The 13,423-nt window shown below is 37.8% G+C and overlaps 1 pseudogene; it reads left to right on the plus strand.

Moving 5' to 3' along the window:
- The first annotated feature begins 9,464 nt into the window (after positions 1-9,464).
- LOC139970433 (DNA-directed RNA polymerase II subunit RPB7-like) lies at positions 9,465-13,196 on the plus strand (annotated as a pseudogene).
- The last annotated feature ends 227 nt before the right edge of the window (positions 13,197-13,423 follow it).

The following is a 13,423-nucleotide window of genomic DNA, read 5'->3' on the forward strand; positions in this document are numbered from 1 at the left end:
CGCCAGTGTAAGACAAGCCACGTGGATAAACCCGCGTAAGATATACGCGTTTTTAAGTCGAGTATACGCGTATCTATTGATATATAGCCAATCATAAAACGTTTGTATATGGTCGTATTAAATTGAATATATTCATGGTTTCATTCAAATAAGCATACATGCATTCGAATATATACGCGTACATTAGTTCGAATTTATCCTGGTATGAATTTAATACTGTCCTTATTTTAATTCAAATACATCCTCGTATTAATTCGAATGTAAACGTATATTAAATCTTGAGATGACAAGAAGGCTTTCTAATACCATCGTACATAATGAAAGTATTAGTTAATCCACGATCATTGACGATTAGGAAGTCCACTTTTAATATAGGTGGAGTCAGACCGAAGTTTGAACACAGACTCAGGTAAGGAATTTGTATATCTGCAAGGAGCAAGTTTGGATTTCTGGCGGCAAGGATGGAGGCTTTTAGGTGATAAGAAGGGTTGTCGTTGCTCTCCCTAAACAACATATTTATAAGTGCTCATGTTGCCCTCGTTTAAATTACTTTATAAATATGTCTCTTGTGAGACTTTGTACCTTAATAGCAAACCTGTGTATACCAGACACAATGTTGTGCATGTCGTAATATGTGATTTTGGAACTATGGGAGTCAACGAAATACAGGGAACAACAAAATCACAGACAGATGATTACATAAGAGGCAGCTGTTATTTTTTATCAAACGACATATTTTACTATCAATTAAAGTGATACTGTTTAATAAAAGAAAAAGAAATTGGAAGAATGCAAATTTGATGTTTATTAATTCGTTATATAAACAAAATCACGTTAAGTCAGAAACAATTAGCAACATGTTAAAAACAAAGTACTTGACTATATGTTTGAACAGCTAAATGATTGCTTTAAATATACCTCCGAAATCCCCTTTCTAACGGATTTAGAATGGGTTTTTTTACTTTCTGAAATGATCTTTTTCTGATGTTCTTTCCTTTTAGTACCTTCAACACAGTTGTTTCCCACAATAGATGGTTGCCAGGGTGATGATTGCCGTTTGTTTCGGTATGGTGAATTTAAGTTGACATGTACATTGGTTGGACGACCAGCAGTAAATCTTACTTGGTACAATGATACTGCGGAGGCGCCAGTGACGGACGCCACTGAACTGAGTTACAAGGATCCATCCTCAGATATGTTCGTGTCTTCTTCTACCATCAATGTAACGATTGATATCGAAAACGTACAAAACTTGACATGTTTCCTACGAGGTTTAGCAGTTCCCGAAAGGACGAAGAACGCGTCGGTTCTTTTGATGGAAGCAGGACACTTCGCCCAACAACCATTTCGCCCAACTGCCATTTCGCCCAACCAGCCTGGTCATTTCGCCCAACCAGCCTGGTCATTTCGCCCAACCAGCCTGGTCATTTCGCCCAACCAGCCTGGTCATTTCGCCCAACCAGCCTGGTCATTTCGCCCAACCAGCCTGGTCATTTCGCCCAACCAGCCTGGTCATTTCGCCCAACCTTGATTAAATATGATACTTGAAAAGTAAACGTTCGGGAATTGTTAAAGTTACAGGATACGAACCGAATATTAAGGAAACTTGAGGACCGATCAGTGTGTTGGGGGTTAGGTTTGATAGTAAACGTTCGAATATTAAGGAATATTAAGGAAACTTGAAGTCCATTTCTTTGTATAACTTTAGTAAGGAAACGTTACAGAATACGAACCGAATATTAAGGAATCTTGAGGATGGATCAGTGTTTTAGGGGTTAGGTTTGATAGGTTTGATAGTAAACGGTCGGGAATTGTTAACGTTACGGGATACGAACATTAAGGAAACTTGAAGTCGTGGTTAAATTGATTAGGCCTACATATGTGATTACATATGTGGTTACATTGATAAATATTACGGACGGGTTTTATATATATATTGTTTTTCACTTAACGTTCCGGAATTGTTAGTCAGTAGGATGGACCAGTATTTTAGGGGTTAGGTTTGATAGGTTTTTATGAAGACCGATTCCCCTGTGTTTGTATAACATTAGATTAACACTATGTAGAATTTATTGTATAATAATATAACTTCCATTGTATGCGTAAACGCCTAAAGTAGTGTAATCCTCCCATTATACCCGAAATAACTGCTCAGACTCCGATCGATATCGAGCGGACCTCACTTTATTTACCTATTACGAAGTAACCTTACCCAAAATAAATCAAATTGAACTGGTGGAATAGAAAAAGTAATATTATTCTGACTGAATATTAGTAAAAATAAGGTTGGGCGAAATGACCAACACGGTTGGGCGAAATGACCAACACGGTTGGGCGAAATGACCAACACGGTTGGGCGAACTGACCATGCTGGTTGGGCGAAATGACCAACGCGGTTGGGCGAAATGACCAGGCTGGTTGGGCGAAATGGCAGTTGGGCGAAATGGTTGTTGGGCGAAGTGACTCGCAAGCCTTTTGATGGGACCTACAAATCTTGATAATGTATACAGGTCCAAATACCTTGATATTAACGAGGACACTAGCTTTAATGAGATACTACAAAATAGTTGTGATGGAAGCAGGACACTTCGCCCAACAACCATTTCGCCCAACTGCCATTTCGCCCAACCTTACCATTTCGCCCAACCAGCCTGGTCATTTCGCCCAACCAGCCTGGTCATTTCGCCCAACCAGCCTGGTCATTTCGCCCAACCAGCCTGGTCATTTCGCCCAACCAGTCTGGTCATTTCGCCCAACCTTGATTAAATATGTTATTTCAAAAGGAAACGGCGTTCGGGAATTGTTAACGTTACAGGATACGAACCGAATATTAAGGAAACTTGAGGATTGATAAGTGTGTTAGGGGTTAGGTTTGATAGTAAACGTTCGAATATTAAGGAATATTAAGGAAACTTGAAGTCCTTTACTTTGTATAACTTTAGTAAGGAAACGTTCGGGAATTTTTAACGTTACAGGATACGAACCGAATATTAAGGAATCTTGAGGATGGATCAGTGTTTTAGGGGTTAGGTTTAATAGGTTTGATATAGTAAACGTTCGGGAATTGTTAACGTTACGGGATACGAACCGAGTATTAAGGAAACTTGAAGTCGCGTGGTTAAATTGATTACATATGTGATTACATATGTGGTTACATTGATAAAGTGGTTACAATGATTAAATATAGTAATTCAATATTACGGACGGGTTTTATCTATATATATTTTTCAATTTAATAAGGAAACGTTCGGGAATTGGTAGTCAGTAGGATGGATCAGTGTTTTAGGGGTTAGGTTTGATAGGTTTTTATGAAGACCGATACCCCTGTGTTTGTACAATAATATAACTTCCATTGTATGCGTAAACGCCTAAAGTAGTGTAATCCTCCCATTATACCCGAAATAACTGCTCAGACTCCGATCGATATCGAGCGGACCTCACTTTTTTATTTACCTATTACGAAGTAACCTAACCCAAAATAAATCAAATTGAACTAGTGGAATAGAAAAAGTAGTATTATTCTGACTGAATATTAGTAAAAATAAGGTTGGGCGAAATGACCAACACGGTTGGGCGAAATGACCATGCTGGTTGGGCGAAATGACTATGATGGTTGGGCGAAATGACCATGCTGGTTGGGCGAAATGACCAGACTGGTTGGGCGAAATGACCAGGCTGGTTGGGCGAAATGGCAGTTGGGCGAAATGGTTGTTGGGCGAAGTGACTAGAAAGCGTTGTGATAGAGAAACAACGTTTATTCAAACAACAGAACCTATTGGCAAGACCATTCATATGGCAGATAAATACGATGATCATGGTCCACTTGTACTAACTTCGATGTGTCGTTCAAATCATACTTACACAAGAACGTCGATTAAATTGCTTCGTTACAAAACACCAGATGACAGTAGTGCATCATTCGTTGAACAATGTCAAAGTAAAAACAATTGCATTATTGTTGCTGACGATGGTAACGCAATTTTGACATGTTTTGTCAATAACACTCGTCCTGCAGCAGAAATCTCATGGAAAGTAGGTAACCAACATGTGTCGATCATTGAAACAACAGCTTCCTCGTCATGTATCTTCGATGTGTGTAATTCATCTGTGACTATCCGAGTTAAAGTTACCAGCTATAACGGCCAAATCGAGTATCCGCAATGTCTGATGTGTCTTGTTACTCTCCCGGGATCTGGCTTTAGTGACGTGTCGTCTGTTACATTACAACTGAATGGTGGTAAGATGATATTACTGAGTGACAATAGATTTAAGGGAAAAAGTTAACTCGCTGTAGTATATGACCCCGAAAGTGTGGTCGACAGTTTCACGTCCTAAGAACTGAAAAAAGTCAAATCAGCAATATTTAGAGAAAGCAATGAACAGAGGACTTAAGCAGAAAGTAAACAATGCAATACAAAACATATTTAATAATACGTATCCTAAATTCAAGAACACACTTACCGTCATAAACCCAACCAACGACCAGCTCTCCCCTCCCCTCCCCTCCCCTCCCCTCCCATCCCCTACCCCACCCACTCAAACCCACAGCTTACACAATCGATAGGTGAATGATGCAACATTAAAATTGATCACAAGAGATTAAGAGTCCTACAGCTTGGTGGTATGATCACGAAGTTTAAACAAAGAAATGTGGCGAATAACTCGTTTTGGCTAGCTTATGGGGGTAAAATGTTCCTGTGGAACAATACTTAAGACGAGGTTAAACAAGAGTGAGGTAAATTGTACGAAGAATACTTTTTGGTTAAAGGAATGTCTTAATCTGCCAATTACACCAATATTTTTGAAGATATATGACTGATGTGCTCGTGCTAAATAAGCTTACTGTCAATTATAACACCAAGAAATGTAACAATTTTGGCTGGTTCAAGCATATTAAAATTAAACGTTTGTGTCTCGACACGGCGAGGGACGGAATTTGGACTTACTGTTTGATATCTTCTTTCAATATTTAGAAATCATATTTGGGAACGTTCTTTTTAATTTCATGAGCTTCGATTAGTTATGCTACATACCAAAAGTGAATGTTTCCTATTGAATTAACATCTATATTCAAGTTTGTGGTTGAACAGTTTTGGCTCTTACCCAGTTATTAGGAACAATGATGATGTAATTGGTGTTTCGTTATTTATTCGCAGCAACTACCAGTGTAGTTACCACCAGGGAAGATACAAGGAGCACCTCTGTCACGACAAACATCCCCACTACACCGATTACACCAGACTGTCCATCTCACGTCGGAATTATCGTTATTCTTTGTACGTTAGCGGTGATTGAATTCATTATCATCATTGTCATTATCAGAAAAAGACAACTCAGAGAAAGTATGAAAAGAGAAGCCATTGAACCATCTCTGTAGCTTTCGAGAACATCAGAGATCTTGAGTATAAGCCAACGATCACATCGAATGTCTCTTCTCACGTTGAAATAAATATGATTATAAATATGATTGCAATAATTATTAGCCATTTTCTTGCCAAAATCCTAAGCAGTGTCACCACTAGTCTCCATTTGAACCATTTAACCTCACACGCAACTGGTTGCACTGCATCACATGTGTTCCACTTCTATGTCGTTTGATTATGCATTACATTGTTGATTTAATGTAATGTTGTCACACTGGACCATTGTTAGGAATCCGGTATGGGTGCTATTCATGATAATCCCTATGCCAAATACATATTGCAATTAATTTAATAAACTAATTAATTAATTAATTACATAATTATATACATGTCGCTCTAGGTGAATTTAACTCTTTTCACAACACTTAGGGCGACATAGCATAAGTGACACTTAGATCGAAATGCGATTAAGTGTAATTTTGTCACACTGGACCATTGGTAGGACTCCAATGTGGGTGCTATTTATAAAACAACATCTGTAAAATACATATAGCAAAGAATTTAATTATCTAATTAGTAAATTACACATATACATGACGCCCTATGTGAATTTTAACTCTTTTCACCACACTTCGGGCGACATAGAATAAAATAACACTTCGGGCGACATTGGAATGCTTGTATTAAAAAACGCCCATCTATCCAATTTTTTCTTCAAATGATCATACAAAATGATCATATAATGTGTTACTACGTCATGTTCGGGTAATCTACATTCGCGCAATTTTCAGTGAAATCTTAGCTTATCATACCTACTACAAACGACAAATGGCGGCGACTCAAATACTTCCTAATGACCAATTTAAAAAATTTAGCACATGCATATAGGCCAGGGATGGGCAACCTTTTGAATGAATGGGCCAGATATAAGGAGTGAAAAATTGACTGGGCCGCACTTAACCAACGACCTGCTGTTGATTTCAAACCTTTGATTCCGAGGACTTTCAAGCAATAGGTGTGTGTACTTAATCTGTATTCACAAAAACATAATGTCAATACAGTACCTACCTAAAAGGCCTACCTACATAACAGTATCATTAGTGCCGATAAATAAGCAGCTTGCGTTTTTTGTGATGATGTAAAATAGATTGATTTTTTCTTATTCTTGAGACATCTCACGGGCCGCAAAAAAATCACTGGCGGGCCACATGTGGCCCGCGGGCCGTAGGTTGCCCACCCCAGATATAGGCGAAATGCCTGTTTTCTTATTCTTATTCAAACCCCCCTCAGACCTACAATGACGGGGGCACGGACTCCAAAACCACCGCAGTGGTAGTCCATGATGTCTGACGCGTTAAAACTATTCTCATACCTTCTTAAAACTAGCAGTGAAGACAGTATAGGCCACCCCTTAATATGACCATTTATTGTTAATATAGATGGAATTTTAAGAGGTTCAATCAAAAATGTATTAAGAAACCAAGTTACCTTATGGACACAACTGCCAACAACATGTCTTACTGTTGCTTGGACTCTGCTCTATGTTACTAAGAAAAACGTGTCCTGATGTTGCTTGTACAAGGACTACAAAACCAAATTGGCGGCAAGTTCTTTCTCAATGTAAATAATATTTGGAATATTTTGAGTTTTTCAGATCATGAAAATACGAACTCCTTTCATATCCATTAAACAAGATTCAAAGAACACAATTTTTACAGACGATATAGAATACTAGTATAGCATTTCATACTTAAAACTTAGGCGCATGCGTGACTCCACAGGGCAAGGGCGCTTCAGTTCACTCAAGATGCTTTCACCGAAAAAAAGAAGACTATTATAAGAGGGGGCACCGACCTAAAACTTACAGAGTTAATAGATACATTCATTATCTATTACCATTATAAACATTGTTTATTCAAGTAGAGGAGACGGTGGGTATTGATGATACTGCCATCGTGAATAGTTCCAAAAAAAAAAAAGAATTAGATATTGGAAGGTGAATAAATGTGGACCTGGAAGCTGTTTCTGATTGGTTGAACACTAATAAGCTGACACTAAATGCTTCTAATACCAAGGTTATGACATTTGGCTCTTCTCAAATTATAAAAAAATGTTCATGCCCTCAATTTAAAGCTTGATATGTGCAGCCAGATTGGTCCTGGGGTGTGGGCTTCGGGATGTGCATGTTACATATATTTTTGCTGAATTGAAGAGGCTAATTTGTTCGTCAACGTGCATTATATTTCAGGAACATTTTAATGTAAAGATGTGTCCACGGCCTGGCTCCAGATTACCTTACTTATAATACAATTCTACTGAGAGGTAGCCATTCTTACAGAGCTACATCTAGCTGCTCTAATAATGTTTGCTTGCTCTTGTTAGATCTTGGAATGGTAAAAGGTCCTTTAAATTTTCTGGAGGCAGGTCATGGAACAGTCTTCCCCCAAATTTGAAATGCTTGCCAAATGTTATTTTTTTTTAAACCCAGTATGAAAACTAATATATTTTGTTTAGATGTCTGATATTTGTTTGTCTATCTTTTTGCCGTCCTTTTTTTGCTTTTGGATGTTTACCGTTTTACTACTGCATAATATTGTATATGTATTTTGTATTGAGTGCTCCTCTGGAAAGCAGTGCGTCTGCACTGAGCAGGACTACCCTCATTAAAGATGACAATTATAAAAGAAAAAAGAAAGAAAAAAAGGACTCCTTGTAAAAAAAATAAAAAATAAATAAATAGCGATGGCTCTTTGGATGCATGCCCAAAGTGACCTCAATGATGTTGAAAATAAATAAAAGTCGGGTAGATAATAGTTCTTGGTATGTTCTCTTTAAATATCTATGTACTGTTCTTATAGCCCACCCACGAGGTTTTATGGGGATGAAAATATGTCACTTTTGCATATTTTTATGGAGCGATGTTATTTTGTTATAAAATAACTGCATGACCATGAGAAACAACTCATAACCCTTTCATAACATTTGATGAAAAACATCTCTTACTCTTATGTGCATGACCTTTGTTAAGTATTTAAGTAGCCAACCGATAGTACAATGTAACAATGCTAGAATGCAGATGATGGCATCTATAAACTTTATCAGTTGTGTTGTCGAAGCTAGGAATTTTCGCTGATTATGTAATACCAGTATAAACGCGACAGGGAAACACATGATTGGGTTCAGTTGCACAAAATGCAAGCACTAAAATCGAAAGAAAAAAGTACGGATTTGTCAATGAGGACATGAGTTATAATAGCCTATATATTTTCCATCGTACCGCTGAGGGTAGGATGTTGCAACTTCTGGTCGCTGAGGGCCTGGAAGTAAATTAGAGAGGTCTCTTGAGTTGAACTTTTTATGATATTTGTGTGACCCTATGAGAGCACTGGTAACAGTTTCACAGTACCTGTTGTGGCGAATCAGGGCTCATGTTAAAGATATTTTAACACATTCTTGCTGTTGATCTATTTTATCAGTTTACACAGTAGTTACTGTATCTTATACGAGAATCGGGAGGTAATGGGCTGTATGGCGCCTCCGCTTCCATTTTGTGACTTCATGATCAATATGTCACTGTTTGATATTTGCTCTTTTGTTTAAAGATTGGTGCCCCATAGCGTAGGCTACTGCCCCGCGGAAACCGTTTATAGTGTCGAAGGGAGCGCGGCTTAGGGTTGGGGGGGGGGATACGAGGGGGTGCCTAAACTGACAATAGATCATCTCTGATAAGAGAATGATCCGAAAACGGGCAACTTGGAGGTAGAAGTTGCACCTAGATTGTTTACCTAGATTGTTAGTGCCTGTGAGAGCTTCCTCAAAGTTGTTTATTTATTTGGTTTTGACGAAAATATTGTGACGTTGTGTTTCAGTTGTATTAAACATGGTTTAAAAATGCTTTACTACTAATTTGATTGTAATTAAGTCTTTTTGGTAAACTTAATTGCATATGCAGGCAAATTTTTGATGTTTATCTGACTTTATCAACTTTCAAGTACTTGAAGAAAAGAAGTAAGTTATTCTGCATGCCTGACCCATGTAACTTCTCATCGTTAATGTTCATTCTATTATTCATGATACCGTTTTCCTTGCTACTTGAAAAAAACTGGTTTCGTCATTGCCGTGACGACAATCGATTGGTGCTGGGAAAGTCGTTCCGGGGACAGGATTTGTGAAATATACAATCAAGTATAAAGTGAACCTCTTCAGAGCATTTAAAGGAGAGGTTGTGGATGCGGTAGTCACCCAAGTCAATAAGGTGGGGATAGTTATAATTGTCACTGATAAACCAAAAGCATAGAAATTATCTATGTGTTAACATGGTATGCAGTTTGTTAGCCAGAGAGTCAGCAATGATGCAATGGAACTAAACTGCAAAACTCTGCAGTTTGCAGCTCTTATTTGCAAAAAAAAAAAAAGAAAATGGAGAAAGAAATGTCCCAAATGCACCCCCACTCTAATGTGAAGTACTTAAACATATTTGTATGTGTTGGCCACTTCAGATATTATAAAAACAACCGATCAAAACATTCCATTAGGTTTCTCTGACATAACAATGATCGATGTAGTCAATTATAGTTATTAGAAGACTGTAGAGATTGAAATAGATCTATATGGTATCCCCTCCCACTCTCGACACACTTGCCCTTCAAGAATACAATATTTTGTGCATACAATAAATTTCTTAACTTTGCTTCATTAAGTTGGCATCTTCACAGAGGTTGGTCCTCTGTCCTGCTTCATCTCCAGACACGTGAGTCGCTTATCTCTTCCCTTCTTTATTGTTTATCCATATTTTGCATAGTTTTGTAAGACACTGGGTGTTGCACATTTGTATCGAAATTCTCATTTTGAAAGCTAACAAAGAAAGAAATATCTTTCATTTGTTTCTTTACATGGTTGAAATGATTGGCCAAAAGTTTTAATGTGAAAAGTCTGCTAAATCTTAAACACAGGTTGAGTTAATAGAAGTTATAATGGGGACAAAATGTTCAATGGATCTTGATGATTGTACAGTCCTTGATCTTAATAAAAGTATTAAATGTTATACAATTTGTCTTATCGTTCCTTATTCCATTGTTTTTCTCTCTTTAGTCCATTCCAGCTGACATGGAATTTGATCCAAATTCAAATCCTCCTTGTTATAAAACAAAAGATGAAGTGAGTTCAAAGAAAATGATTTTGTTGTCAAACATGATGCTATAGGCCTGTAAATCATCAGTATTATATAAAATTGTATTTGATATTAATATTGTTAAAACCTGTACAGAGGGACAAAAAAAAAAGAATGAAAATAAAAATAAATATGTCTTCTTCTTGCCTAGAGGCAAATAAGGCCTCAAATTTGCTCTGTTAAAGGTTTTCGTAGCAATCGATTTTTTTACAGGGTGGGGTTGCTGGCCCCACGCCCACCCCTCCTCCTTTTGCATTCGGGCTTGGCACCGGCATAGGCAGAGTTAATCAATTGTTTAATATTGCTTTAATACCGTGTCCTCTCTCATCTGTAGGATATAGTCATTCAGCAGGACGATGGGATAAGGTTACGAATCGTAGGAACCAGAGTGGATGCTGCAGATATTGTAAGTATCTCACAGGTTTTATGGTGAAGTTTAATCTTGTATGATTATTTCTGACATTCGTATAGAATTATCATGCAGATGTGGAACTGTTACCTACCATGTTGAAAACTAAATTGTTATGCTTCTCTTGCTTATTTATCAATGAATTGCTTTATATTCAGCTCTCTTTGCTATTGAAAAGTACAAGGAAATAATTTTCAGGTTGTGAAAACAGTTGTTTTGTAGTAAGGAAAGAAATGCTTCAGTTTTACAATGCAAAATTAAACCATATTTCATTACATATATTCCTTTTTTAGTTTATTTCCCTTTTCTAGTTTGCTATTGGCACCCTTATGGATGATTACTTAGGTAAGTTGTACACATGACAAAGAGAAAAAAAAGAATGAGAGAGAGAGACATAAAAATGAAAGATTTTAGCAGACAGTCTGCAATATTTATCGTTAGTGTCAGCTGGATTCCATTTGAAGCATGATTCGTCTTACAAGTATAAGTAGTGTATTGTTAGTTTCATTGCATCATTGTCACAATGCAGTTATGGATCTAGGATTTCTCCACAGGGGGTGAGGAGGAGGGGGGGGGGGGTGGGGTATTCCCGACGGTACCGCACTTTCGATTTAACGGTAACGCACATTCCATTAAACGGTACCGCACATTTAGACAAGTATCAGTGAATACCGAAATTGCTACAGGAATAGAGGTGCATATGACAATATCAGTAGAAAGGAAGGATGGAGGGCATGCCAAAGATAATTCAAAGAGGGGACATGCTCCCCCCCCCCCCTGGCCTCCTAACTGGATGTACCCCTACAATGAGTGCTTAAACATGTTTATTGTAAAATCAAGCATTAATGCTGGACCTATCACCTTTCTGTGCAGATGTTTCTAGCATTGTTTGCATGTAACAATCAGGGCTGAATTTGTTTTTCTTTAATGAGCTGTTGGATAAAATTCCAGCTGATTTCATCATGTTGGGTGATAGTAAGATCTTGTTATTATATACCATTGCAAGTTGCAGTTAATTAAAGTGGATATAGTTAAAAGGGAAATCTTCTGATATCATACACCCAGCTGCTTCAAGTCCTTATAAATTTGTCAAGTTATAGCTTTACAGTCTTGTACAAGGCCAAGGTCTTCTCAAATGACTTTTCGACGCTTATCCCCTGGTCATTGGTCACCACCCAAACACTAAAGGTGTGCAATATTCAACAGTCGCTCCCAAGCCACTACAGTGCGCCACATCTACATGTCCCCTGGGAGAGCAAGGGAAGGTATCGCATCTAGCCATCTTCATCCAGGCTGTTAGCTGGAACACGATGTGAGTGGTTTGGTAGTGGGTTTCACAACCTCAGAAACTTCCTCCATTATTCTAGGTTGCCACTGTTCTACAGTTCTACTTGAACATGCTTGTACAGAGATAAGTAATTGTTCTGCCAAAAGAAGAAGTTGTTTCTTTGTACGGGGGGTACGGGGGGGGGAGAGGGGGACGGGAGGGGAAGGGGGTTGGGCGCTTTTTCTTGTGGAAGAGAGCAACAGTGTCACAGCTATACCACGTAGTTTTCATTAGTGATGCATAGATGCAAGCATGGCATTGATCATAACACACAAGGAGGCATTCCACATGGTAGTGCTATAAGTGTAAAATCTGCATATCATATACCATGATATTCCCTGCCCACCCTTCCTCCCCCCAAATCAAACAAAAATCTAGTCTGTTTTTTGTTGTGTGATTGTGTCTTGATCTCTTATGGATTAAAACTTCACACTCATGTACTTGTTTATAATATCATATTATGCCAAATACTGATAATGGCAATCAAGCCCCCAAGTAGGGCTAATACAAGATCCATTCAAGATATTTGTGTATATATGCTTGTAGCAATAAACATTGTCACATTGCTGGTTTCAGAGGCTGGTATTTGTCCAGTTCCTATTATATGAGATGTTTTCAAAGATTATGTAAAAAGGTTTCCATTGGATCACTAGCTTTGAAATACCTGAAAATGTCTACGTCAGTTTATACAACAGAAGGACACAAAATATCTGAAAGTTTAACCCATTACATTAGACCTAAGTCTAAGACAACCATTTACCTAGTGAGGGTTGACACTGCCATAGTGTGTTTTACCTATATAGCAAAGTTATCTTGCAATGTTACGATCAACAAAGGCCTTAAAGACTGCAGTATTATGTATATGTTTCTCAACTGACATTCTTCCAAGTTCCAGCAGATGAAGAATTCACATTATTTGCTTTATAATGATAACTGGCATAAAGATACAAACTCGTGGGTTAAACAACTTTTCAGAAGAATACATTTCTTCTCTAAGCATGTGGCATGAAAGAGTCCTGTTAACTTTTTGGAATTACAGAATGTGTTTGTAATTGTTGCATCAATTCCATGTACTAGGATCACAAACTTGTGCATGATCTTTAACTTTTTAATATTCATCTCTTCTCGGAAAATATGTCTAATAAATTCCACAT

The sequence above is a fragment of the Apostichopus japonicus genome, chromosome 8 (genome assembly GCF_037975245.1).
Source record: "Apostichopus japonicus isolate 1M-3 chromosome 8, ASM3797524v1, whole genome shotgun sequence".
NCBI classification, from domain to species: Eukaryota; Metazoa; Echinodermata; class Holothuroidea; order Aspidochirotida; family Stichopodidae; genus Apostichopus; species Apostichopus japonicus.